Raw genomic sequence first — 26,393 nt, 5'->3', positions numbered from 1 at the left:
GGCTCGCCTGCTGTCAGCATAATGCACTGATTTGTGTTCAGGGCTGATTACATTCCAGCCATCGATGATCATCAACTAGCTATTATTTCTGAACAACATGAAAAAAGGTGGCTTCTGCTTCTGCCAGAGGACGTGGATATAAAATATACTTTTTTTTTTTAACTTTTTCAGCTCATTCTTATTACTCCTTTTCAATATATGATGGGCCAAACTCAATTACGCTTTACCAGCAATGTTGCTGGTCTTGTGTTTGTAGTAAGAGGAGATACTTGGACCTCGTGTGACAAGCTCAAACTTGTAGGCATGCATAAACTGTAAGTGATTTAAAAAGCCTGAAGCAATATTATTTTTATTATAACAAAACGATCCACAGACTTTGGAATTAAATGGTTGTCACAAAAGAAATGTATTCTTCTTTATTAAAGAAGTCACAAAATAATAAAATATAGTATTGGTTTGACTTCAGTAATAGCATGGCCTTGGTTTCAGCCAGTTCCCAAAAGCAAAACTACAAGTAGTCTAGAGAAACCTTTACTCAGGTAGATACTGTTAGCTGATTTATTTCTGATACTACTGTTTTTATTTCTGTCACGTATTTCTGTGTAAAGCTGTTAGGGAAGGGAAAAGGGCCAAAACACAGATCTGAATTAATGTTAGCTGAAGGAAAACAGAGAAAAATATTTTCAGGAAAGTAATTTAGTAATAAGTGAAAAGGAAAATATAATCAAACGTTCCTAAAATTGATACATTAATAATATTTTTCAAATATTGTTTTCTTTTAGCCAGATAAAATGGACCATTATGAAAGAAAAACACTTTGATAAGGGTGTCATTCAAATAAAAGTATTGACTGTGATGGTTGCATCTGCAGGCTGAGCCTGCACAGCTGTGGAAAGAATATTCTGTACGACTTGAAACAGCATAACATTAGGCTTTGAGGCCCATGTAGAAACTCAGTTGGTTTGATTCCCGTGGTATGCTTTCTAACTGGCATTCAAATGCGAATGACTTCCTGCTAGAATTAAATGCAATAATGAATCCATGCTTTGCTGTATACAATGTTATTTAATAGCATATATTTTTATGCTAAGTGTGAAGAAACAAAGAAGGCACTGCTCTCAGATACAGTGTGTAAAATCAACAGCAAGGTCGATAAAACTCTGGGTTTACATGCTGAAAGCTGAGGAGAATTTAAGTGGCATCTGTCCAAGACAACTCTGCAAGTCAGTTCTGCTACATCCATCCGGGCTCTTGATTTGCCTTCTGTCTCTGATAGAAAGTATTTTAAAATTGGTCTTTGAATTTAAAACTTGTTTGTATTCTTATAAAAATGAGCTGTTGTTTTATATCAGTTCTTCCTACATCGGCAGTGAAAATGCACCTTAATCTGTTTGTCCCCCAATACTTACTGTTATCTTAGAGGCCGTAGCTAAGATAAATGGTGATACTGGTAGGCTTTTGTCTCTGCAGCTGAAAAGCAAATCAAAGTTTCCACAAACAGAATTTTTCTTCAAATGCAAAATATTGAAAGAGTATTCTAGAGAAAGGCTTATATGGACAAGGGATTACTGAGAGGATCTACAACAGACAACACTGTGACTGAATGGCACTGAGTAATTAATGACAAACACAGGAGGAAATTCACCTCTTTCCCTGAGATTGTCTGTTCATACAGTGGCCAAATTCTGACCTCAATTATATTTCTGTGACCTTATCTAGCACCATCTGTTCAAAAATGCATGCCTAGCTTCTTTTTGATGTCTCAAATTTTCCATAAGTGTGCTTTGAAATCTAATTAAGTATTGTAGTTATATCTGTAATTTGTTTATATTTTTGCCTTGATTTTACTTATACTTTCTAATATTAACATATGCAAACACATGAAAAGCAAATCTGAGAATAATTTTCTTAATAAAAATAATCAACTGTTTGATTAGCATTTGCTATGGAAACTTACTTAAGTGTGGATTTTTTTTTGACACCTAGGATTTTGAATCCACCATGCTTCTAATTAACATGCATTTTTAAATGACCCTGTGTTGTGGTGTTCGATTTTGAGTGGATTTGTGGAAGCACTGTACTCTCAGTTTTTAAAATTCTTTTTTTTCTCTTTCGATCCCTTTCGTGGCTTCTTACGGTACGTATGTTCTCTCATTCACTGAACGGCACTGGAAAGGATGAAAAGATTTATTCATGGTGAATGACTCCATCATCTACCTCTTAAATCTTCTAGGAAAGACCCTTACGCTTGCTCTCATGCTTGAGAACAGCTAGCTATAAACATTTTCAAAGCTCCTTAGTTATCCTCACCTGCATCCTCCATAAAACTCGGCGTCAGTGTGAGTTCTGTCAAAATGTGTAACATTTAAATCACAGATTATCCAGACCTCTGCTTCCCATACTGCTCTCGTGTTTTCATGTCTTCCCCAACAATCTTTTTCCACGTGTTATGTGTTCTCTTTTACTTGTACGGTAAGGTCTTTTGGGTACGGGTTGTCATTTCGTTTTAAGTTTGTACAGCATATAGCACCAGTGTGTCCTAGCTTAGCACTCCTTGATCCTTGACAATATGTTGATGAGCATTAATATATACAATGAGAAAAAATACAGATGCTAGTTATAATAACCAAGCAGCCATCAATAATAACTAAACAATAATAGTCATGTTTCCATTGCTAAATTTGCTTTTGTTGCCACTTTTTTTAATCAGATTGCTAAGTTACAGTAGCTTACTTTCTTACATTGTAACCTCAAAATAATTATTACATGTCACAGAATAATATGTTCTTACAGTATTATTTTGGTCTATTGTAGCATTCTGTCTCAATATAAGTTATGTGTAATATATTTCCTATTCGTAATTGCTATACTGGTCCACTGCAGTAATAAAGTTGTCATATGGAACATGTAATGGACCACTTTACGTTGTTGGAACTGCTTTTTTTATTACAACTCATTGTAACTTTATGATGTCTTCATAAATATGATCCATGGCAATAATAAAGTTGTTGGACAAATACAGCAAGTTGCTGTTTGCTTCCCCCAAGTCTGAAAGTTATCTTGACATTGTTAAATGAGCATACTTAAAGTTTCCAGTGTTGAAAGGAAGGTAACCAGAAACTTGTATTATACAAATATTATTTTAGAAATATGGCAACTCACAGTGTCTACATCTATTTCATGTGGTTTGAGTATGCCTACCAAGACTTTTAAACAGGATCCTCACTGAGATATGATTATCTAAGACTAGAGGGCATATCGACACATACAGTACTGTGATATTTTTCATGGCTAGAACACCCCAAAGCAATAAATAATTGCTTTGGGAGGTAATTTACAGTGTGTAAGCCCCGACTTTGAAAGTAAAATTTTGTGATGTCTGTGCATAGTGCTCTGCCCAAGTTGTTTTCTCTGTAGTCTTTGTTAGGGCACACAAATGCTGTTCTGTGTTTCTCCACGTATAGTTAGTCTGTGCAAACCAAGCCCCTTGTTGTATACTGGCTTCTGTGTCTCGTACTTAAGTTCATCCACGTAAAGCTTGCTGAGGTATCACAGCCCCATAGTGTTCAGTGTAGAGATGGTTGAAAAACTTTGAAGACAGATTTTAAGAATAGGGCTGAGAAGTGGTAAAGAGCTAGTTCCTACTCCATGATGTCTGAACTGGATGTATCCACAGCTCTGCAGCATTTCTAAACCGCTGAAGAAGTGTACAAATCAGGTCAAAGTCATTTTGAGAATCTGTTTCAGCAATGTACCAACCATTCAATTACTGTCCTTTGCAAGTTCCACTGGACTCTGATGCTAACCACAGGGGTTGTTAAGTGGGAAATACATCTTTTTTGGCTTCAGACTGACAAACTAGAATCTCGAACAAAAACTCTCTTGATAGCATTTTACCAACTATATTTTAAGATGAAATGGCTGAGATACAAAGCACAGAAATACAAAGTTATGAGCTATCACTACATTTTAAAGTTCATTTTTGTGCCAGAAATTGACCTTCTGTACTGATTAAATCATAGGATATGATGCCTAGAGACAAGGGGGCAAGCCAACGGTTAAGCAGCAGGTGTGAGTCTGAATTTACTTACTTTGCGAGGATTTAGTCTGATTATTTGAGTATAATAAACTTTCCTGGTCAGTGCAACACCACAGAATGCAAAGGAAACTGTGTAGATTGAAACAAAGGCAGAATTTTTCTTCAGATTTTGTGTGTTTTCATTCTATATAAATGTTTCTCCAATTCTAGAAACTTTTACTTGAGAGAAAGGAGTTGTTTCATGCATTTGCTGTCATCTTTGATATTCACTTTTGGAGTAATGTTATAAGTTAGACTCATCACATACCCTATATAGATCTCAATAAAATATATCTCTTCCTATGTTTTCTTCTCTCCAGGGTTGTGATTTTACAATTACTTTTTAGACTTAGACTTTAGAGTCACGTTGAAAGGGGAGGCTACATTGCTTTTGTAGCATAAATACGAATTCAGGTTGTGAATAAGTAATAGTTAAACTGACCTTTCTAGGCCCTTACTGCTGTGGATGGCCCCATTTGCTTCATTGGAGAAGTATCTGGTAAATGACTACTCCCTCATCAGCAGAACTAGTTCACCTACAGGGCAATTGCCTGGAGCTCTGTGCCATGCACGGTCATGGCTAGCTAACTTAGCTAACTTAGGTGGTCATTTGAGAAAAAACGGATACGTATCTAACTTTCTGACCTGGGGCTCCCTTAGTCTGTAACAACACATGTAGCGGTGTGCAAGACAGCAATTACTGAGTTCGTTTACGATAGTCTGTGGTCATCTTTACATTGTCTTGACTTTCATAAAAACATTCATATACACCTTTTCAGAAAAACATTTTCTAAAATATTAAACAAAAGCGTCAGTGAGCTAAGATTGCTAAAATTGGTCAAGTCCGTTGTCTTTATTGTCTGTTCATTTTCCCAATAGCCTTCTAGCTACTCTTTATTTAGAAGCAAATCTAGCTTTGCTCCAAAATTTGAAATTTGTCAACCTTGTAAATCGCTATAGCAATAACATCACTTAGACTTTACTTAAAGGTGCTGTAAGACTTGATGAAAAGCTGGATAATGTCATACTGAAACTATGGTGTTACTGTACAGACCTCCATCCAAACAGGTCTTAATTTTGAACTGCTCTGGTACCAGATGCCTTTATTGTGACTCGATAAAAATGATCAAGCTTCTAAATAGAAATAATGATTTTTGGATTTAGGTGTAAAGAGAATCTGCTAGAATTTTCACTTAAAATATACATATGCGTAAACACTACACATTTCTTATTGAGAGGAACTATGTTGACAGCTTTCCCCCTATTTATCCAAACATATTTGTTGTATTATATATTCTACAATGTGTTATTTGCGTTCATATATATTAAGGACAGCTGTGTAGCTTGGGGGATATCTGTTGAGCTATAGTATGTATAACCATGTGGTACCTGGCTCTAGCTGACTATATTTCAGCTGGAGATTCAAATTCATAATGACAAGCAATACAAATATAGGGGTGTCTTTCATTCTACTGGAATTACTCCATTAGCTTGTTTTAGTGAAATCTGTTTTAAGAATAATAGACAGTGTATTGCTGCTTGGATTAAGTCTTGTACTGTGTGGTGGGTTGATCCTGGCTGGATGCCAGGCGCCCACCAAGCCGCTCTATCACTCCCCCTCCTCAGCTGGACAGGGGAGAGAAAATACAAAAAAAGGCTCGTGGGTCGACATAAGGACAGGGAGAGATCACTCACCCATTACTGTCACGGGCAAAACAGACTCAACTTGGGGAAATTAGTTTAATTTATTGCCAATCAAATCAGAGTAGGATAATGAGAAATAAAACCAAATCTTAAAAACACCTTCCCCCCACCCCTCCCTTCTTCCCAGGCTCAACTTCACTCCTGATATTCTCTACCTCCTCCCCTCCAGTGGCACAAGGGGATGGGGAATGGGGGTTGCGGTCAGTTCATCACACGTTGTTTCTGCCACTCCTTCCTCCTCAGGGGGAGGACTCCTCACACTCATCCCCTGCTCCAGCGTGGGGTCCCTCCCACGGGAGACAGTTCTCCACAAACTTCTCCAACATGAGTCCTTCCCATGCACTGCAGTTCTTCACGAATAACTCCAGCATGGGTCCCTTCCATGGGGGCAGTCCTTAAGGAACAGACTGAAAGAACAGACACCTTCCACGGGGTCACAAGTCCTGCCAGCAAACCTGTTCCAGCATGGGCCCCTCTCTCTACGGGTCCACAGGTCCTGCCAGGAGCCTGCTCCAGCGTGGGCTTCCCACAGGGCCACAGCCTCCTTCAGGCATCCACCTGCTCTGGCGTGGCGTCCTCCACGGGCTGCAGGTGGATATCTGCCCCACCATTAACCTCCATGGGCTGCAGGGGGACAGCCTCCCTCACCATGGTCTTACCACAAGCTGCAGGGGAATCTCTGCTCCGGTGCCTGGAGCACCTCCTCCCCCTCCTTCACTGACCTTGGTGTCTGCAGAGCTGTTTCTCTCACATATTCTCACTCCTCTCTTCAGCTGCAGTTGTACAGGTTTTTTTCCCCCTTCTTAAATATGTTGTCACAGAGGCGCTACCGCCATCACTGATGGGCTCGGCCTTGGCCAGCGGTGGGTCCGTCTTGGAGCCGGTGATATTGGCTCTATCAGACGTAGGGGAAGCTTCTAGCAGCTTCTCACAGAAGCCACCCCTGTAGCCTCCCCCACTACCAAAACCTTGCCACACAAACCCAATACATACTGACAATTCACTCACCACAAATAGACCCAGGATTTGCATGCTTATGTTGCTTCACATAATAGGACTAATTTATCATGTCTGACTTCCCTGTAAGCAGAATTACCAGAGATGTAGCGTGAAAAAACATAGTTTATATTTACAAATTTGTATTTAGAGGGGCTACCATATGACATTTCAAATACATGATAGTTTGCAGTAGTGTCATGGACTTAGCCTAGATCCACAAAACTGTTTTAAACTCCTGACTCATGCTTAGGTTCCCAAACTACCAACTATGTGAAACTACAGACACAATAGGAATGCAAAACCCTTTGCAAGTGCGGCCTGGCCTATCGCTAGTTTCTGAACAACTGACTTAAATCTGACTTAAATCTCAAGATGTTTCTTGGAAATATGATCCCCTGAACAGACAGCAGTGAACTAACAGATGTGGCGCTTAGGAACATGGTTTAGTGGTGGGCTTGGCAGTGTTAGGTTAACGGCTGGACTCGATGATCTTAAGGGTCTTTTCCAACCTAAATAATTCTATGATTCTACGATTCTAAACTGAACAGTCTGGACTTAAATCTAGAGCTATCTGGACACACTGGCTCTAGATCTGCATCCTCTATTTTTGAGAGATGTGCAAAACGACCTGCAGCCCGTGCCTTTTTCACGTCAGTAAGACCCACATGTAAGTATGTTCAGAGGACTCTTATCTCCTGGCATCCACCAGTGCCTGCACAGCTACAGAGCATCTCTAGGGAAGACAAATGAAGGCTTGAGATTTAGTTTGGCTGTGAGAGTCACTAAGGAAGAGCAGCACACATTAGAGAAGACATAGAGAATGAACAGGGCTATATAGAATGGGGTGTGGATGACTGGAGTACCTACACCCTGCTTCTTAAAAGCCTATTATTCTTCATTTCTACCTGCCAAAGTCATCTTAAATTAACTTCTTTGAAATATTTTTTCTTTTCTATTGTGCATATCTTTCTTTTGTCTTTTTTAAACAATATGATCTCAGTGCAAAAAATGTGTCTAACAATCTTTTTACACCATTAAAGAATTGCATGCATTGCTACTGAAATAATAATAATGATGATAAAAGGGCATAATTGACTGATAAAGCATAGTTTCTTCAGAAAAACCCCCACATGACAACTAAAATGTTTTTGAAAATGTACACATTTAATGTATTTTCATCAAACCACAAGTTACTGGGAATATGGCAGCAGGGAGGAGGAGCAGGGAATTTGGAGGAGTTGCTCTTGCCCTGTTGTCCTGGTTTCGGCAGGGATAGAGTTAATTTCCTTCTTAGTAGCTGGTACAGTGCTGTGTTTTGGATTTAGGGTGAGAACAATGTTGATAACACACCGATGTTTTAGTTGTTGCTAGGTAGTGCTTACACTAGTCAAGGACTTTTCAGCTTCCCATGCTCTACCGACTGAGAAGGCTGGGGGTGCACAAGAAGCTGGGAGGGGGCACAGCCAGGACAGCTGACCCCAACTGGCCAAAGGGACATTCCATACCATGTGATGTCATGCTCAGTATATAAAGCTGGGGGAAGAAGAAGGAAGGGGGGGATGTTTGGAGTGATGGCGTTTGTCTTCCCAAGTAACCGTTACGCGTGATGGAGCCCTGCTTTCCTGGAGATGGCTGAACACCTGCCTGCCGATGGGAAGTAGTGAATGAATTCCTTGTTTTGCTTTGCTTGCGTGCACGGCTTTTGCTTTACCTATTAAACTGTCTTTATCTCAACCCATGAGTTTTCTCACTTTTACCCTTCCGATTCTCTCCCCCATCCCACTGGGGAGGAGTGAGCGAGTGGCTGTGTGGTGCTTAGTTGCCAGCTGAGGTTAAACCACAACACCTGTGTTATAACAAATTGAACAAAATGTGGCTGATTTTTCCATATAATTTATTTTGTTAATTTCTTTCTCAAATTGTAAGAATTTCCCATAAACAGTGAATTTGAAGTTTTGACTTAATCCATGTGACACATTATTTAATGAAATTTTGTCCAAAAAGCCTATCCCAGATGAAACTACTTACAGACTTTGAGAGAAAATATATCTTATTATTTGTTTAGAAATCTTTCCTAACATTTGTTAATTTCAGTAATCCTTGAATTGGAAATACGATCATGGCTAAGTAATATACCACCTGGGAGCTATTTTAATCAGTAAAACCATTCTGGGAACAAAGATGGTTGCTGTCATCTGAGCTATGACTGAAACAGTGCCATCGCTTTTCTCTAAAGCAATTTCTAAAATTGTGTATTATGTTTTATTCATTGTTCTTATCAGAGTTTGCTCCAATCAAACATGCATTCTAATAGTGTATAATTTCCTATCAGATGTATGAATTGTGTTTACTTTGCAAAAAAAAAAGTGTACAGAATCAAGGATTGCGTTATTTTCTAATACAAAAAATACCATCCAGTGCTTTGTTAAAACTGGCTCCATCAATGAACGATAGTGGTGGGCCGTTCTTTCAGGTGCTTACTCTGCCAAAGGATTAACCTCCTTTGAACAAATTCTGGTGTCAATTCAGTTTACGATGTTTATCACCTCGGCAGTTTTTTTCTTTCTTGTAATGTATGTATTCAAAGTTAAGCTGTTACTATTTTTATCATTCCATTTTTTTCTATAATTTTCCCATAGTGATGTGTGTACTGCGATACTCTCATATGGTCTGTGACACTTCTATTTCTACATAAGTATATAAAAATACATAGAGACTAAGTCTGTTCAGCACTTTGAAATAAAAGCTAGACTATTATTCAGGTATTAAATAGATCAGATAATGTGAAATGAGTAAGTCTAGTTTTAAAAGTTTGGCATGTTTTTGTTCTGCAATTTATTTTTTGTTCATTAAAAGATATTCCAACAAAAGTTGCAAATATCTTCTTTGACTAGTATTTACTCCTAGAATTATACAAGCGTTAGTTATAAGCAATGCTTCTGCTTGTGTTTAAAGAACTTACATTCATTAACTTTGCACATATTTGGCTTTGAAGTAGCAAATACAGACTCCTGCTAGTCTACAGACAGTATGAAATTATGATTCTATCTACAGTCTGTAAGAACTAGCAGATGAAAGAGCATGTTATTTAGTGTCTCACTCATAAAAACAGGTTTCAGACAAGGAGAAAAACAGATTACAAATCAATCCATGTAATAAACATAATACCCAGAAGCTGAAAAATGTATCTAAAAGATATAATAAAATTCCCTTGAAAACCAGATGGGACATGGAACTTCCTCTCCATTCGACATTGTAAGATATGTGTGTGGACTTTCAAGCAGCATTTTTCATTGTTTAACTTGTGAAATGTAAGTAGCATCTGGTTCCATACACTGTATGCATTTGACTGCATTCTGATTATTTTATACGAACAAGAATGAACCCAGCTGAGGAAGTATACCACTGAGAATGACCCTTGATCAGCAAATGACTTAGTAATTAGGTACACAGCTGGATCAGCTGCATTTGGCTCTGTTGTCTAGAGAGCAATAAAGATTGTAAATATATATATGCATGCAAGCAAACAGACTTTGAAGCCAAAAAATTATAAATTATAGGTTATCACTCAATTGCACCCTAATGCCTGTATGTATCCACTTAAAATGAAGGACATCATTGCAAGGAACTTCTTCCATTTCCAGCTGATAGTGAAGCGTACTTTGCTTTTTACTACGCCAGAAATGTGAAATCCTAATTAAAAACTCAACAATACTAGGAAAAAAATCAGGGCTGACATATATGCCATGAATAATTTACACTTGTTTCATGTTTATTAGGAATTGTATTTTTGTATGGATGTATCCTTCTATTTAGACACACTCACAAAATACGCCAACAGCTATAGCGTTAAATTAGTCTCTCGATATAGTGATCCAGAGTTTTCCAAACAGGCAATCCCTGTCATGTAATTCATTTTGTCATCTTTTGCTTAGGAACTGGATGTTTCCTGCAGGAAAAAATAATGACAAACTGGTCCTTAAACTTCTCGGGTCTTGACCTTGCCTGCTTGGTGGAAAGTGGTGGTGAGGAAGATGTCATCTGAAACAACTCTGTTAACAGTCAGAGTGATTGAGTACATGCAAAAGTTTTCAGTACAGCACTGTCTTATGCCTTCATCATCTCTGATCAGCACATTTTTATCTTGTCTACTCTTGTCTGGCATTGCCATGTCCCATGTCAGTCCTTAAACTGCCTTGAGCGTGACATAAAAGCTCATATGGTGGTTGTCAAGATATCACTTGCAATTTGTCAGTCCAGGAGCTCCACCACAGATCTTTTATCCCCACACTCTGTCTTAGAAACCATGGCAAATCTTCTGGTAGGCCAGCTTGTTGGTAGCAAAGTCCAAGTAAACCAGCACAATCTGATGAGTGCTACATTTTTATCTAAGCAGAATTTGGACTGCCTCAACACTCTGAACAAATCAGAGTTAATGTCACCTAGGCATAGGTGGTTTGATGACAAGCATGACAGACAGCACCACATAAGGTTTCTGTTCTTCCTTGACATTAGTGGCAGCATATATATTTTACAGGGTAAAACTTACGTCCATCAAAGTGGATAGATTGCAAATAGACTCATAATTATGCATATGTGCATTGTGATTAGGCAGGGCAATGTACATATGCACAAACACGCACACGAGCACAAGGATTAAGATGGTCAGTGAACACCTGCTTGCACACCACATGACTGTCACAACAGAGCCAGAGATGTGAATTTTCAGGATACCTGTATCATAAAAATACTGCTGTACACTCCATTTTATTTTAGTTGAATTTCCAAATTTATTCACTAGGTGGCAATGTAGTATGTAGTTTGTAGCAAATTTACAGTAGAGCTGTACTGATCAGAAATAACCGCACTAGATAAATGTTTTACGCTGGACTGCAATAAAGAAATGCTGATTAATTCATAGTCCTACTTTTTTATTTTATGCTCTTAAGAAGTCATACTCTGTCTACACCTTAAGTAGAAAATACATGAGGTTGTGGTAAATTGCAAAGCCCACAAGAGTCACGTGAGGTATTTAGAGGTAGCTCAGGAGAACCAGCAGACCCCATCACCTCTAGTACTTATGCCTGAAGTGTCAGGAATGGAGCGTGGTGCCAAAAGGAGCGCATGCAGCTCAGTCACCTCGGTAGGAAGAGTTAATTTCGGTCTGTGAGAAAAGCCCGGTTACAGCCAGGAATTAGAAATACTTTATTAGAATGAGTTTCTGAAGTATATCTGATCTGGTTGTATCAGAGCTCTAAGCACTGATATGAAGACTGGTTCAGAACAGAAGAAAAATATGGATAGCTTCATCTACGAGTTCCTTGGGTTTTCTCTCTTTTCTCACAGCACTGATACTTTAGAAAGTGCCCAGAGGAGTCTCAGAGATGTGGGCTAGAGGTGGTAGGAGCACCAGCCCAGTGAGAGCTGGCAGCTCTCTCCTGGAGACCTGTGGCAGAACGAGGTCTGCACTGCAGGGCCAGAAGAAGACACTGCAGAGATGGAGACCACCAGCAGGATCAGTTGCAATTCCCCTTTTAAGATTCACTGTGCATGCAATGGATAGGCTGCCTGTATGATTTGATCACTTCAATATTAAATCTTCCTTTTGTAGACATAAAATGTGAGGTGTTAAAATACAGATACTATATTATATAGAGCCAAGATGTTCTTTTTCTCATTTGCCCTGTGAATTAATGAAATAGTTTCTATCAGGCAGATTCAATCCTTGCTGTCTTTCAGAATGACCTCATGCGAGGCTAACCGTCTGCCCAGTTCTCTGTAGGCAGCCTTATGCTTTCTCAAATTTCATTATGTGATTTGACTGCTTAATCTGTTTTCTTTTAAGCTGTCCGTACTTTTTACTCTAGGGCAATGGGCAATGTTTATATTTAGAAGTTTTTGCTGCCATGGTGCTTTATAACACTGATGGCTTAGTCTGTCTGACCCAGCACTATTTTGTTCTGAGCACTTTCTGTCAAATTGTCTCAATTATCCCTCCACTCCTTTGATAGATTGTAGCCCTGCTGTAATTGTCAAGTGGACAATAATTATTTGGGACATTTAATTATTTTGGACTGGGCCTGTTATATATCTCTGAGTTTCTGATGCTCATGATTTGCTTTGTTAGGGGAGTAAAAGTAGCTATGGGCTATGAGCTATTATTAAAACGTATACTGCAATTCAGGAGAATTTGTACTATATTTTACGTTTCTTTTTGCTGTCCATATTAAAAGTAAACAAATCCCCAAAACTTCAGAAGTCTTTTGCAACCAGAGGTGGCTCTCACCTTGGGGATAGTGGGGTCCAACCCCACCAGAACATTATAAACCCTGCTAAAACCTTTCTTTGCCTTTCTGTTTTTATAGGGATGTGCAGTGGCAACATAATGGAACAGAAATTTAAGAACAATATAGGTTGTTTATTATCAGGGTAAAACTAATAAAACAAGAATATTTACCTATTAAGTACAGGAAAACAGAAAAAAGTGGCCAGTCACCTGTAAAAACTCTGCAAAACTTCTACAACTCTTTTTGTTACAACCCTGAACAGCCTTTTGGTGTTGTCTGAGTTGCCACAGGCTCTGCAAGTATGCAGATGACCAGTGAAGTTCCTAACATGTAACAGCTTGTTAAAATATGTGATAAATTTCCATCTTTAGCTATACATATAAAGTGTGAATGCACAGTTATAGGACACTCCTGAGCCTGCCCAGTAGCCCTGAGTGAGGTCTCGGTTGAGTTATATGCATGCAAACACAGATACACATGCAGTTGCACACAAGCCTACTAGAAGTTTTTCTGTTGAGATTCCCACCAGCCAACAAGCTTTAAAGCTGCCACTACTTGCAACATCTGTGAAATATGTTTTTGACTTACGAGGTCTTGTTCATATCCCACGCTGTCTTCTCCAGCTTCATTCAAGACCAGTGACACAAGGAAGAACCTGTTGTTACAAAATGCCAGCTTACAGCATGGCAGTTACTACAACAGCATTTCCATCCAGAATGTTATATAGAGTGAAATTTTTCTGATTTTAGCATCTATGTAGATTAGCTAATAGTTTCTATGTATCACCCAGCAAAATAACTCATACAGATGGCCGAAAACAAACCCAGGATATCATGGAACTGTTGCTTGTAGCATTTTTGCTCACTTTCATGTAAAAATTCAGTCACATAACCAGTAACTTCCTTTGGAAAGCCAAGTAGAAACCTGGATTATTTACCTGAGTTAAGTCTGAATCCTTAAAATGTATTTGTTCTGAAGTCATCCCTACTTATATCACAAAATGAGTAGTGAGAAGTAATTTAATCACACAGGAACTGATTATTAACCCTTTATCTCTGAGCAATTGACCTGGATATAAATATTGGTACATGGCACTGAAGAACAGGAAAGGATTTCCCAATATGGCTTTATCCAAGTTACTTTTTTTTCAGCAAGGCATTTCTTCCCATAGCTTTTACATACATACATGGATTAGTCTTTTCTAGATTGAATTTACAAAGTTTTTAACTGGATATTTGGAGAGTAGGGTTTTATTAGCTTTATATTGGGTAACAGAAGTGCAAAACTTTTGTTACGGGAGGAACACAAATGCAAAACCTTTTTTACAGAAAGAACATATATTTCTCAAATCTGCTCCTAATTTGACTTTTCTTTTGCCCCTGTAGTCCCTTGTTTTCAATTAGAAGGTTAATGCACCTGCTAATAAGTGTACTGTCTGTTTTCAGCTTCCTTTGCATTCCTTCTGTACGTGGATGAAGCGGAGACACCAAACTGCAGTGACTGTGGCCTTGGTTCTGCAACAATATGTATACATATTTACTTAATTTAACGCCTACGCCATGACACCGTCCATCATTATTGCATTGTGAGCCTTGCAATATTTGTTGTTTCTCTTAAAAGCTCACTTTGTGAATCATGTCATGAAGAAAGAATCTCAGCTTTCAGCTAAACAAAAATATAAATTTTTATCTTCCTAATAGGAGAGGGAAGTTTGAAAATATGACTTGAATATACCAAAAGGCTTTTAAAGACATGTCCTGGTTTCGGCAGGGATAGAGTTAATTTCCTTCTTAGTAGCTGGTACAGTGTTGTGTGTTGGATTTAGGATGAGAATAATGTTGATAACACACCAATGTTTTAGTTGTTGCTAGGTAGTGCTTACACTAGTCAAGGACTTTTCAGCTTCCCATGCTCTCCCGACTGGGAGGGCTGCAGGTGCACGGGGGGCTAGGAGGGGGCACAGCCAGGACAGCTGACCCCAACTGGCCAAAGGGACATTCCATACCATGGGACGTCATGCTCAGTATATAAAGCTGGGGGAAGAAGAAGGAAGGGGGGGGACGTTTGGACTGATGGTGTTTGTCTTCCCAAGTAACCGTTACGCGTGATGGAGCCCTGCTTTCCTGGAGATGGCTGAACACCTGCCTGCCCATGGGAAGGAGTGAATGAATTCCTTGTTTTGCTTTGCTTGCATGCGCGGCTTTTGCTTTACCTATTAAACTGTCTTTATCTCAACCCACGAGTTTTCTCACTTTTACCCTTCCGATTCTCTCCCCCATCCTGCTGCGGGGGGAATGAGCGAGCGGCTGTGTGGTGCTTAGTTGCCGGCTGAGGTTAAACCACAACAAGACAGTAGGTAAAAGAGAAAGATAAATTTATTTAAAAATTAGTATGATGTTTAAGAAAAGCCTTCTGTTTTGGGTTGGGAGTGATTGCTGAATCCTGGACATTCGGGAGACAGAGAAAAGAGCTTTTAAGCAGAGCAAAAGCATTCAAAAATACTAGCAGGCAAAATTACCCTGTGCAATGTTGATTTCAATGAAGCTGACTTTCCAAGTTGCTGATAAGAAAACAGCTTCTTTCTGGTAATGATAGAATTAGCGCCCTGTACAATCGGTACGAAAATAACATATGCCCCTAAGAATGACTAGCACTCCTGGAATATAGCAGCAATGGTATTTACATTATGCATACTGCGGAATGAAACTGGTCAGAGGCTACTGCCAGGATTCTCGGGGCTTTTGAACACTGATAACAGAAGTTCTTGATGAAGTGTGTAACTGCTAATAACAAACAATAACTACTGCTTGTTTTTGACACATTTGGATCCATGTTTATTGAGGTGAGCAGAGCTGTTGTTACATTTTGCCAGCTTTATGACTGTGCAGAAGAGATGAAGTAGCATGGAAAAAAAAGCTGACTTGAGTCACAGATACAGAAGGAAAAGGGAAGCTACAAAATTAACAGTTCTGTATTTATCTTAACTGGTTCTGTTAGAGGAAAACATAGCATGCTGGATCTGACAACCCGAGGGAGGTGAGGCTACTGCAGTGCCCCCAGGTCCAACAAGTAGTGAGTCTGAAAATGTCTTCCCAGTATGCACAAGCACACAGAGCACCTGGATACACCACATACCTGCGTATATACACAGCTGGCCACTCAGACAACAGACAGACACACAGAGCACTCACGTGAACACAGCACCAACGGCTTCGTCCTGCTTCCCTCTCTGGCTGAGCACAGTAGAGGTCCGTTAGTGGGAAAATATATATATATATATGGATACCTCCAGTAGCGAGGCTCAGATGCTCAGTCTGCCCAGTAGCTGCTCCTAGATCCCAGTCTCTCCAGTTGTGAGGACCTGGGCATAGAAACTCCCAAGGCTGCAGCCCCGCTCCAGTTCACAGAATCACAGAATGGTTGAGGTTGGGAGGGAACTCTGGAGGTCGTCTGGTCCAACCCCCTTGCTCAAGCAGGGCCATCTAGAGCTGGTGGCACAGGACCATGTCCAGACGGCTTTTTAATATCTCCAGGGATGGAGACACCACAGCCTCTCTGTGCACAACCTGTGCCAGTGCTTGATCACCCTCAGAGTGAAAAAGTGTTTCCTGCTGTTCAGAGGGAACCTCGTGTGTTTCAGTTTGTGCCCATTGCCTCTTGTCCTGTCACTGAGCACCACTGAAAAGGGCCTGGCTCTGTCTTCTTTACACCCTCCCTTCAGGTATTTATATACATTGATGAGATACCCGCTGAGCCTTTTCTGCTCCAGGCTGAACGGTCCCAGCTCTCTCAGCCTTTCCTCATAGGAGAGATGCTCAAGTCCCTTCATCATCTTTGTGGCCCTTTGCTGGACTCTCTCCAGTATGTCCATGTCTCTCATACAGGGGAGCCCGGAACTGGACACAGTACTCCAGGTGTGGCCTCCCCAGTGCTGAGTAGAGGGGAAGGATCACCTCCCTTGGCCTGCTGGCAGCACTCCTCCTAATGCTGGAGCCCAGCATGTACTGTTAGCCACCTTTGCTGCAAGGGCACATTGCTGGCTCATGTTCAGCTTGCTGCCCTCTGGAACCAAGTCTTTTCCTGCAAAGCTGCTTTCCAAAGTGTTCTCTGCATCCCATAGTGTGTCCCACACCTCTACACAGTGACCCCCCTTAGACTGAAAGGTGATCCAGAGAGCTGCTCCCAATGACTCGCTTTGATGGGTTTCACACCTGGACACTGGGGCTGAGGCTCTCCTGGGAGAGAGCACACTCAGCCCTTTTTCCTGGGATATTCTGATGAAGAGAAATAAAAAGTGTGTGCTCGTTTTTAGCTTTGTCAGCGAAGCCTGTTGACTGGTGACTGTAGTTCTGAATATATGGGGGTTTTTGATACTGTAAGCACCACCAAGCTTATTTTCAAAGCATAGCCCTTATAAAATGACAAGATGTATTAGAAGTATTTCGGTATTAACCCTGTCTCTTCTAACCAAAGTAATATGTGAAGCTGAAGTTTTTGATTATTTTATTGGCAAACTTGAAGTGCTATTATGTAGCATATTGGATTTATTCAGAAAATTGTTGGAAAATACCCCAATAATGTAGGTACAGAACTGTAGTGTTTTATAAAATAACATAGAGAGGACTTTCACTCTTCTGAATGCTTTTGAAAACGTGGTCCAATATGCTTGCAAGAAATTCTAAGTAGAAAGTCAAAAAAGGCCAAATCTTGAGGTCCCTACTCTGCTTTTATTTGGGCTTGACTCTGGTAAAGCTCTTACTCACTCCTGTGTGGGTTTTGCCTGAACAATCACTGTGCAAGACTTACAATGCCAGGACTTAGCCCACAAAAATTATTAGCTCAGGTCACAGTCTAGGCTTTCTTATACAATTTATCTGTCACTTACTTATGTTATAAAGGTGCAGAGGTGATAAAGAAGTCATCTTTCAGGCCATATAGCCGTTTAAACTGCTGTGTCTCTGATTAAGCATCGTAGACAAAAGGGGATAATAAGATCCAGGGGAAGATGAGAAGAGTAGAAGTAAAAAGCTTGCACAGCTATTGGAAAGAAGACTTACATTGTTTTGCTACAGACTCAATAGGAGCATCTGATCCCCATTTCTTATGAAGTGTAGTTCTGACTGCCCCGAAATTGCTTTAAACATGAAAAAGATGAGACCACTGTGCTTAATAATGCTGTTAACACTGTGTCTGAAGATTTGTTCCTTCACTGTACCGCACATAAATACTGCTTGGTCTTCATCTGTACAAAATGTAGAGGTAAACTTTAATTGAGGGCTTTTCTTTGGGGATCATGTGCATTCAGGGGGAACAAAACTCCTATTATCAACCTAGAAATATAACAACTTTGAGACCGTTGTCACATAGAGATACTGAAACGTTAATTCATGCTTCTGTGACATCTTGTCTGGATTACTGTAATTCCCTGCTTGCAGGTCTTGCTCAGCCCTCCTTTCACAAAACAAGAACTTGTACAATAATGCAACCACTGAGATTTTAAACATGCACAATAGCCGGTCATCATATGTCTCTGTGCTGAGATCTCAGTGCTGCCTGCCATTAGGTACTGGATCGATTTGAAGATCCTGGTGATGTGTTTTAAAACACCACATGTATCCAAATGAGTTTTTGGTTCCCTATTGTCCAGGCCCGATTTTACTCAAGTGTAAAATGTTGGGCTTTCATTTGTTCAGAGCGAGAATTATAAATCACTGTGTCCCATAGCTTTTTCATGCAGCTATGGAATGCACTTTGCCAGAACAGATTTGGAGTGTCAGTCTTGTCATTGACTTGAGGTCAAGACTGTGGTGGGTTGCTTAACTTTTCTTTCTGTCACCAGCATCTCTGTTTGTGTCAGGATATATTTAATAGAACATTCTAAGGCTTCCCTTTTTCTTAACTGTTTCAGAGTTGCAGCATCCCTGTACTTTACAAGAGGGCTTCTCAAATGCCAGCAATACCATTGGCATTTCTGATTTTTTGAGTGTCATGAGAAGATTTTTATACAAAGAAATTAACAAGATAACAGAAGTGTTTCTAATACAGATGTTGCTCTCTGTCGAAAGGATACACCTACCTTACCTTACACTTTTTGTATATCACAGATAGGATAGGAAAGACATCTTTAGTTATGCAGTTGTGCTCTTTCTTCCTTCTGTATTTTGGAATAGGATACAAACCAATTTGTTGGTATTGATTGTGTACTTCACACGAGTGCCTACAGAATTTGCTGTGCAAACAAGACCTTTTTATCTAAAACAGCTTATCAAAATAGTTTTGCTTTGAAGATTATTACACAGGTTTATTGGCTGATATAGTTCCGTCTTTTTTCTGTCCCTACCCTTCCTTCTTTTGACCATTATATGCTGCTCATGCTATGTATATATTTGCGTCTTTAGTACTGAGCCTGTATTTTGAAACATAATGTTTCTACCGCTAAGCATGATTAGTGGAAAACATCATCTGCACATTTAGGATCCATTAAAAAAGGCATGATCAAAAGAAAAAGAAAAAAAAGAAAAAAAGTCCTGTATGCACACTGGCTTCTAGTTACTTGAATCCTATTTAGTGTCTTACTTTCCATTGAAATGAATGAATATAGGCAGCTTGACACCTAAATAACCTTATGGATTGGTCCCTAAGTGCTTTATCATTCTGTCATCCTTGCTCACAACCAGGATACTGTATATTACTTTTCTGTTCTTTTCTAGCATTTAACTTTCAATATAGGTATGCTATGACATGCATATGTAATATTCCTTTCAAAGCCAGGATGATACATACCCTTTTTATTTAGCCCACCCTCTAGTTTCGTTTTGTCAGTTGCAGTTTTGATGATTGTGATGATATAAATAATGTTATCCTCCAGCATAGCGTATATCATCTACAGTAGGTGAAGAAAGGCCAGAGTATTAAACTTTCTCACAAGTTCAATATACTGTTATTAGCAGACCTACTGAATTTTGCAGCTTCCAAGTCTAAAGCGCTTGGTTTGTCAGTTAAGAAACAAGGATGTCTTAAAAGGCTAGGCCATACGTTATGTCCCCAAAGACTAACAAGCTTATACTTCTGTGGAAGTTTTTTTGATAAAAAAATCCTTATCAACATTACAGATTTAAAGGTTTCCTGTGGCATGTCACCTTCATGGATTCTTGTGCTTTACATCTCCAGTGGTACTAAGCAGGGCTGGATTTCACAAGGTGTTAGGTCTTGCTGTCATTAGGAGACATTTTACTGCTAACAGTCCTGTTGGATCTTAAGCAGTTTGGTGAAAGTTTCCTTTCCAGATAAAGTGTAATGTCTTTCTTTACTGATATTCTTGTTTGACCCTGAATATAAGGGAGGATGTATCATCTTCCTTGCTGGGCCTGTTCGTTTCTGCACTGCCTATAGACACATTCAAAGTTTCTCCAGCAGTTGAATTTTCCTTTCTGTGTTTGCCTCTGTGTCTGTATTCAAGGCCAAATTCAGACGTGGTGCATGTTACTTAGAACAATTCAAAAGGTCCCCTTAGATTCTGCCAGATCTATTTATACCATCTCTATCAGTGTATAACTTAATCTGTAATTTACATACCAAGGAACTGCAAGAGGATTTCAATTTAAATAACAGAGTCTTCTTTCATTTACACCTACTCATGAGTCCTTATTATGAAAGCTGTAGCGAGTTAGATTGACATTTGATGAACAAAGGGCAATTGTCTTCAACGGAAAAGAACAATAGTGCTCCAGTAGTTTTCTGAAGCATATTTTCACTCTTATCGTTGTCATTTTCATCTTCCTGGGTTTGGTGAATCCAACGTTTTATCCAGTGAATAGATGTTGATCCCTGCCAGTCAGTATTTTGCAGCTGTGTGGAGGAGAAGAAAAAACCTGTTCTTATTTCTTTTACTCTTGTGGCATTGCCTGAATATATTTCTGTCTGGTTGGTGTGTGGATTTTGAATGGGTTTTAGACTGTCTCTAGTTTAGTCCGTTCCAGCTTTTTCGCCTGCTAGTCTGCTTTGCTTAGTGTAATGCTATGGTGAATACAGAAATACCCCTGGTCAGGGAGACTCTGGGAGTCCAGGAGTTAAGGTGCGCGGACATCCAGTGATCATGGTGCTGAGCCAGCTTGTCAGAATCATGACCTGGATTTTTAATTTTTATTTTAAAGATATGATAAAACCTAGCTACATTCCTAAGTCTTTGTGTGCTAAACATCTTTCATACTTCTTTTGCTTTCGGTGAAGACATAATTACAATGTGATACAGTAGTTAGAATAGCCATGTATTGGGCTGCATTTCCTATGTTTTTTTGTCAGCCAGTCCAAGCACGTATCCCTTCTGGGAGGCAAAGTATGAGGCAGTAGGTTTATAGGCTGAGGGGGAGATAGGGGATGGGGAAAGGAAGGGGAAACTCGGATGATCTTATTTCCTCTCATCAACAACTCTGGAAATCAGTAGTAATGCTACATTCTGTCTGTTCCTCACCTCCCAGACTATGCATGTGTGTTTGAAGAGTTGTTTAAAGGGCAAGGCCATCTGGCATTAGGTTCTGTCAATTAGAAAGGAAAGAATTTCCACTCATTTCCCTCTGCTTTGCGGACTCCTGTCTTTCTTGGTGCATGTTATACCGCATTGCCTCTGTAGATTAGGTGAGTTAGAAAAGTATTAGAGATTACAAATGTTGTCCTACTCAAATTGGATGTTAACTGGAGCTGTTCTCCTGATGTTTGACTTAGCAATTTTCAGCTCTGCTCTGCTGACTCTGTTAGTGACCTGAGAACAGATTTGTATTATAGCTGCTGAGAGTATTAAGGCTCCTCAGTAATGCAGGTGGGCTTCAACTAACCAAAATATTTCCTTCACGTTTGTGGACTTCAGAGTGTCTGTAAAGAAAATAATTCTCAGTAATCTTTTTTTGTTCCTAGAATCCTTTGTGCAGCTTCAAACTGTCAGTTTTTCTCAGAGAAGTTAGAGTCCATTTTTGGTAGTTTGTCTTTTTAAAACAAGTATCTTGCAAATTTTTTTTTTTTTTTTCCCCTGAGACAACCCTATCTTTGTATCATATTGATGTTTCATGGCAAAAAGTTGCATCCTGGATTTGAATTATATACTTTGGCTTCTCTGCTAGCTGTCTGAGTTTGTAGATAGCTGTTTGCAATCTATGTGCCCTCTATTATGCAAAACTGACAATTAAAGATTCCTATGAAATACTGTATGAAAAGCCCTAATCATAACAACAAATATCCAGAAAAGTTACATATTCTTTCCAAACTTAGTACTGGATGCTGAAACAAAGGAGAAATCTCAAACGTCTGTATTTCAGATGTTAGAAACAATTGTGTTTCTTCAAGTTCAGGCAAGCTTGTGGTAGTAGTAAGGTTTATCCCCCACATCTCCTTGCTGTAATTAACATGGTTCCTTACAAGGTAGATTGAATGGGCTAGCACTGCAGTGACCATCTTGCTGCAGTAAACAAGGTGTCTTCTGAGTTTATTAAATCTATGGTTTCATATGCCACAGGAAAGAAGGTGAATGCCTGATTTGTCTTTCAGTCATGTCAAAATAAATTTCTTGTGCAGAAGTATGGTTTGAATGGGACTCAAAACACATACTGTCTTTAAATCACTCTGAGCCCAGATTTGCATCCTGCTGGGTATCTTCTGTGGTACGCTGAACAAACTTGGTGCCTGTTAGCTTCGAAGGGAGCTAAAAGCACTCACTACCATGCAGGATCAGGCCCTTTATGTTTAGAAATAAAAAAAAAAAAAATATATCTTACCATTAAGGAATGCCTTACAAAGTGAAAGGGATAAACTCACCGTGGAGCTACTTTTGTGCTCCTAATGACTGTGTGAAAAAATCTACAGGGATAAAAAGAAAATGAAGTAAATACAGCAGTGCCCCACCACCTTTCAAAGGCAACATCAAATCATCCATAAAATTCTGTGAAAATAAACGTCCAACTAATCCACGAATGAAAGAGCTCAGATTATCTGTTTGAAACAATAATGAACAGACCTGTTCTTATTTGGATGATAAGCATTAAAGATTGTCTCCAATAATTAAGGGTTCGGGGTGTTGCTGTACTCTTGGAACTAAACCTTTTAAAAAACTTCCTAGTTTCCAGACCACTGAATCTTTGAAAAGTTAATTTTTGTTATCTCCAAATACAGGAAGCTTGGCACAACAATGGCAGTTCAAAGCCTCCCAGGTAAAGAGCCTTCAAAGAGTAATTCGCAATACAAATTCATAAAAGTCAACAGTTTAGACTACTCAATTGCTTTTAAGATTTTCATCAAATGCATCTCAGCAGTTGAAACTTACCACTGATGCCTCCCAACTGAGTTAAAGTCAGAAAACACTGACAATGTTACCTTTCTTTTTCAGTGGTTTTTAGGCAGTGAGAGATAGCAACTGAACTTTGCCTCAATTTACTTTGTATCTTATCTTTACAGATCTGACTGAAAGTAAGTGCACAAGTTAAATACTCTGTTTGGTACAAAAAATATTACATTTCACGCTATTATTGAGGTTTTAAAATACTAATTAATAGCAAGTGAATTGCTCAAATCAGACTATATAAATGCTCTGTGTAATTAAAATTCTTTTAAATACAGATAGATGCTCCCAAGGTTTTTCCAATGTAATAAAGATACCTATTCTAAGATCAACATTGTTTTAGAAGACATTCAGCATTTTTGGGACATTCTAGGCTTTCGTAAAAAGATGAACAAGCTCCTCATCAATGTGACAATAGTGCGATTTTTCTGTAAACTGTAGTAGAAATTTTCCTTTAAATGCTACAGGATTGCTGCCCAGTTTTACTGCTTCATTGTGTGTTATCCTGGCAGAATCAGAAATTAATTGTATTACCAGAGAAGTGAAATTAACTACTCTGTGTCTGGGCTCCCTTCTCTGTCTCGTGGGCAAGATTTTCAAAACAGAGGTTGGTGAATCGAGACATACATTTAAAGAAGTTTTTTTTCTTACTTTGAAAAATTAAAAATATTATGATTTAACTCTGATGCAGTTCCTCATCCTCACAATAGTGATGCGGTTGTTTCTTCCTGTGTTAAGAATTTTGTGCTCTGTTTAAAAGCTTCTGTATCCAAATACATTTATATGTGTGTCTGTATCTGTTTATATGCATGTGTACATATGACCGAAGAAACTTGTAGCTGTGATCGTCTGGAATAAAAAGGTTCTGTGTTAATTTAAGGCCTTCATTATTACTGTTTCAACATTCTCCGGTACTGCCGTTTCAAACAGATCCCAATAACTCAATAACTCATACAACAGTATAATCTGTTTCTGTGAGATACTTAGATTTGCTTAACAACTAGTAGGTCTGTGCCTTAGAATATCAGTATAATAATATGTATTAATTATAATAGCAGCAGGGTAGTCATGAAATGAAAATAAGATAGCTTTTTTTAAATTTCTGATTATGAAAGAGTAAAAATGTCAGTCTTTATCCAAACCTTTGAACTCCTTGGTTATAGAAGACTGCAGTATGAGAAGAGGCTTTCTCATGAGCTCTTATTTTCTTTCTCCATCACAAAAAAACCCACAACACAAACCTTTAAAATACTGCTTTTTTTTAATTATTATTTTGTAACTCCTTCTGGGTAAGTCAGAAGTATAATGATATAATTAAAGGACTTTTTTTCTTTTTGCTTAACAATCAATCATGAGGTTCAACTTGGGTTCAGACCCTCTTCTATTTTGCCTTGAGGAGACAGAGGATTTTCTGTGCGACTCCATAACCCATAGCAAAAATTCCCAAACATTCTCTCTCCAGTGATGCAGAGGGGATCGTTTACATCTGGAGCTTTCTTCCACTTGTAGAAATGACAATGCAGGTTTCTATTCAGGTGTGGTTCTTCCTAACACATTTCTAAATGGTTAGCACTCCAGGGATGCCTTGGTGGATTGGCTGGAAAAAGCTGATTTCCCCATTTGGTAAAAATAGGGAGTGTAATTACTGTTTTGTTGGTTTTTGTTGTTATTGTTGGTTTGTTTGGGTTTTTTTGGGGGAGGGGGTTGATAGAAAAAGCTCTCATTATTATGCTTTGCTGGACACCCTGGCATCTGCTTTCTTGCTGTACAACCAAACTTTTCTCTTGCTGGCTCACTGCAAGTCCTTCCTCAAGTGAACTCTGTAGCTGTTGATTCACCTCTAACAATATCCCAGCCATATCCTGGTGACTTTCATTGCTCAGCCATTTCATCATGGGATTAATACTAGAAATAAATGTAGCTCCTTGCAGTTACATAATTCAACCAATCTGCCAGTTAAAAACCAGTACCTTTAATGTTTGAACCTGAATAATTTACCAACCAAAAGTCCAATCCTGCAAACACACCGTAGTAAGTCTTTTCTGCTTGTATAGTTGGCCCCATAAAACTCATCAGAGTATTTGCATTAGTGTGGACAAGGTGAGACCCAGAGCGGGCCAAGTAGTCATTAAAAGATAGAAATCATAATGAAATCACTTGAGGTTTGAGTGAGAGAAAGAAAGATTTAGAAAATAAATAAATAAACATAAGATTTCCATTAGGATTTCAGCCATCCGGAGTGAAAAGAACAATGTGCTAGGGTATACTAGGGATTTGCTCTTGGGGATTCGTGCTGAACCTATATAGCACTGTAATAATGAAAAGCTGTATATCAGAACATGAACTGACTTCCTGTCAGTCAAAACATTTCCTCTAGCTATCAGTGCAAATAAGAGAGGAATTTGGACTTCATATATGTTGCATTAAAATTCTTTCAGGAGGTATCTATGCAAAGTCAAACCCAATATTGTTTCAGGTTTTTTCTTCTGTGTTTTTTTTTTCCCCCCCTTTCTTCCCCTTCCCCCTCCCCCCACCTCCCCTAACTCTCAGTATACAGCCACCATATACTCCGTTTGACTTGGCCTCTGGCTTTATCAGCCTGGTTAAGAACCAGAGGTTTTAAAGCTCTAAACCGAAAGGGGCATGTAGCAGAAATTTTTCAGAATCACCTGATTCTTTTAGTGCTTGATGGGATTTTCTTGGGAAACAGGTGAAGTTCCGCTGGGCCCTCCTCCAAATCATTAGGTACGCAGATACTTTCACAGATATGCCCCTTTCTGAAGCTGATGTTCAAAACTGACTCGGGAACAAATGTACCACTGAAAGGCAGTGGAAAAACAACCCAATTGTACTGTAAGTGGGGAAGACAGTGAGGCATAGTGAGCTATCCTGAATTCAGATAGAAACTGAGAAAACTTTGGATTCAGCATGAGAGGAAAAGAAAAACCCAAACCCAACCCCCTTCTTTATGTAATTTTTCTGCAGCCTGCCTTGCTTTTGC

General features: G+C 39.2%; 1 protein-coding gene across 1 annotated transcript in view; it reads right to left on the bottom strand.

Moving 5' to 3' along the window:
- AGA (aspartylglucosaminidase) overlaps positions 1 to 26,393 on the bottom strand; it is a 148,531-nt gene that overhangs the window by 23,284 nt on the left and 98,854 nt on the right. The window lies entirely within an intron of this gene.

This window comes from Aptenodytes patagonicus, chromosome 4 (assembly GCF_965638725.1).
Source record: "Aptenodytes patagonicus chromosome 4, bAptPat1.pri.cur, whole genome shotgun sequence".
NCBI lineage: Eukaryota > Metazoa > Chordata > Aves > Sphenisciformes > Spheniscidae > Aptenodytes > Aptenodytes patagonicus.
Note: the sequence above shows the minus strand (reverse complement) of the source record. Positions and strands in the feature narration are given on the sequence as shown.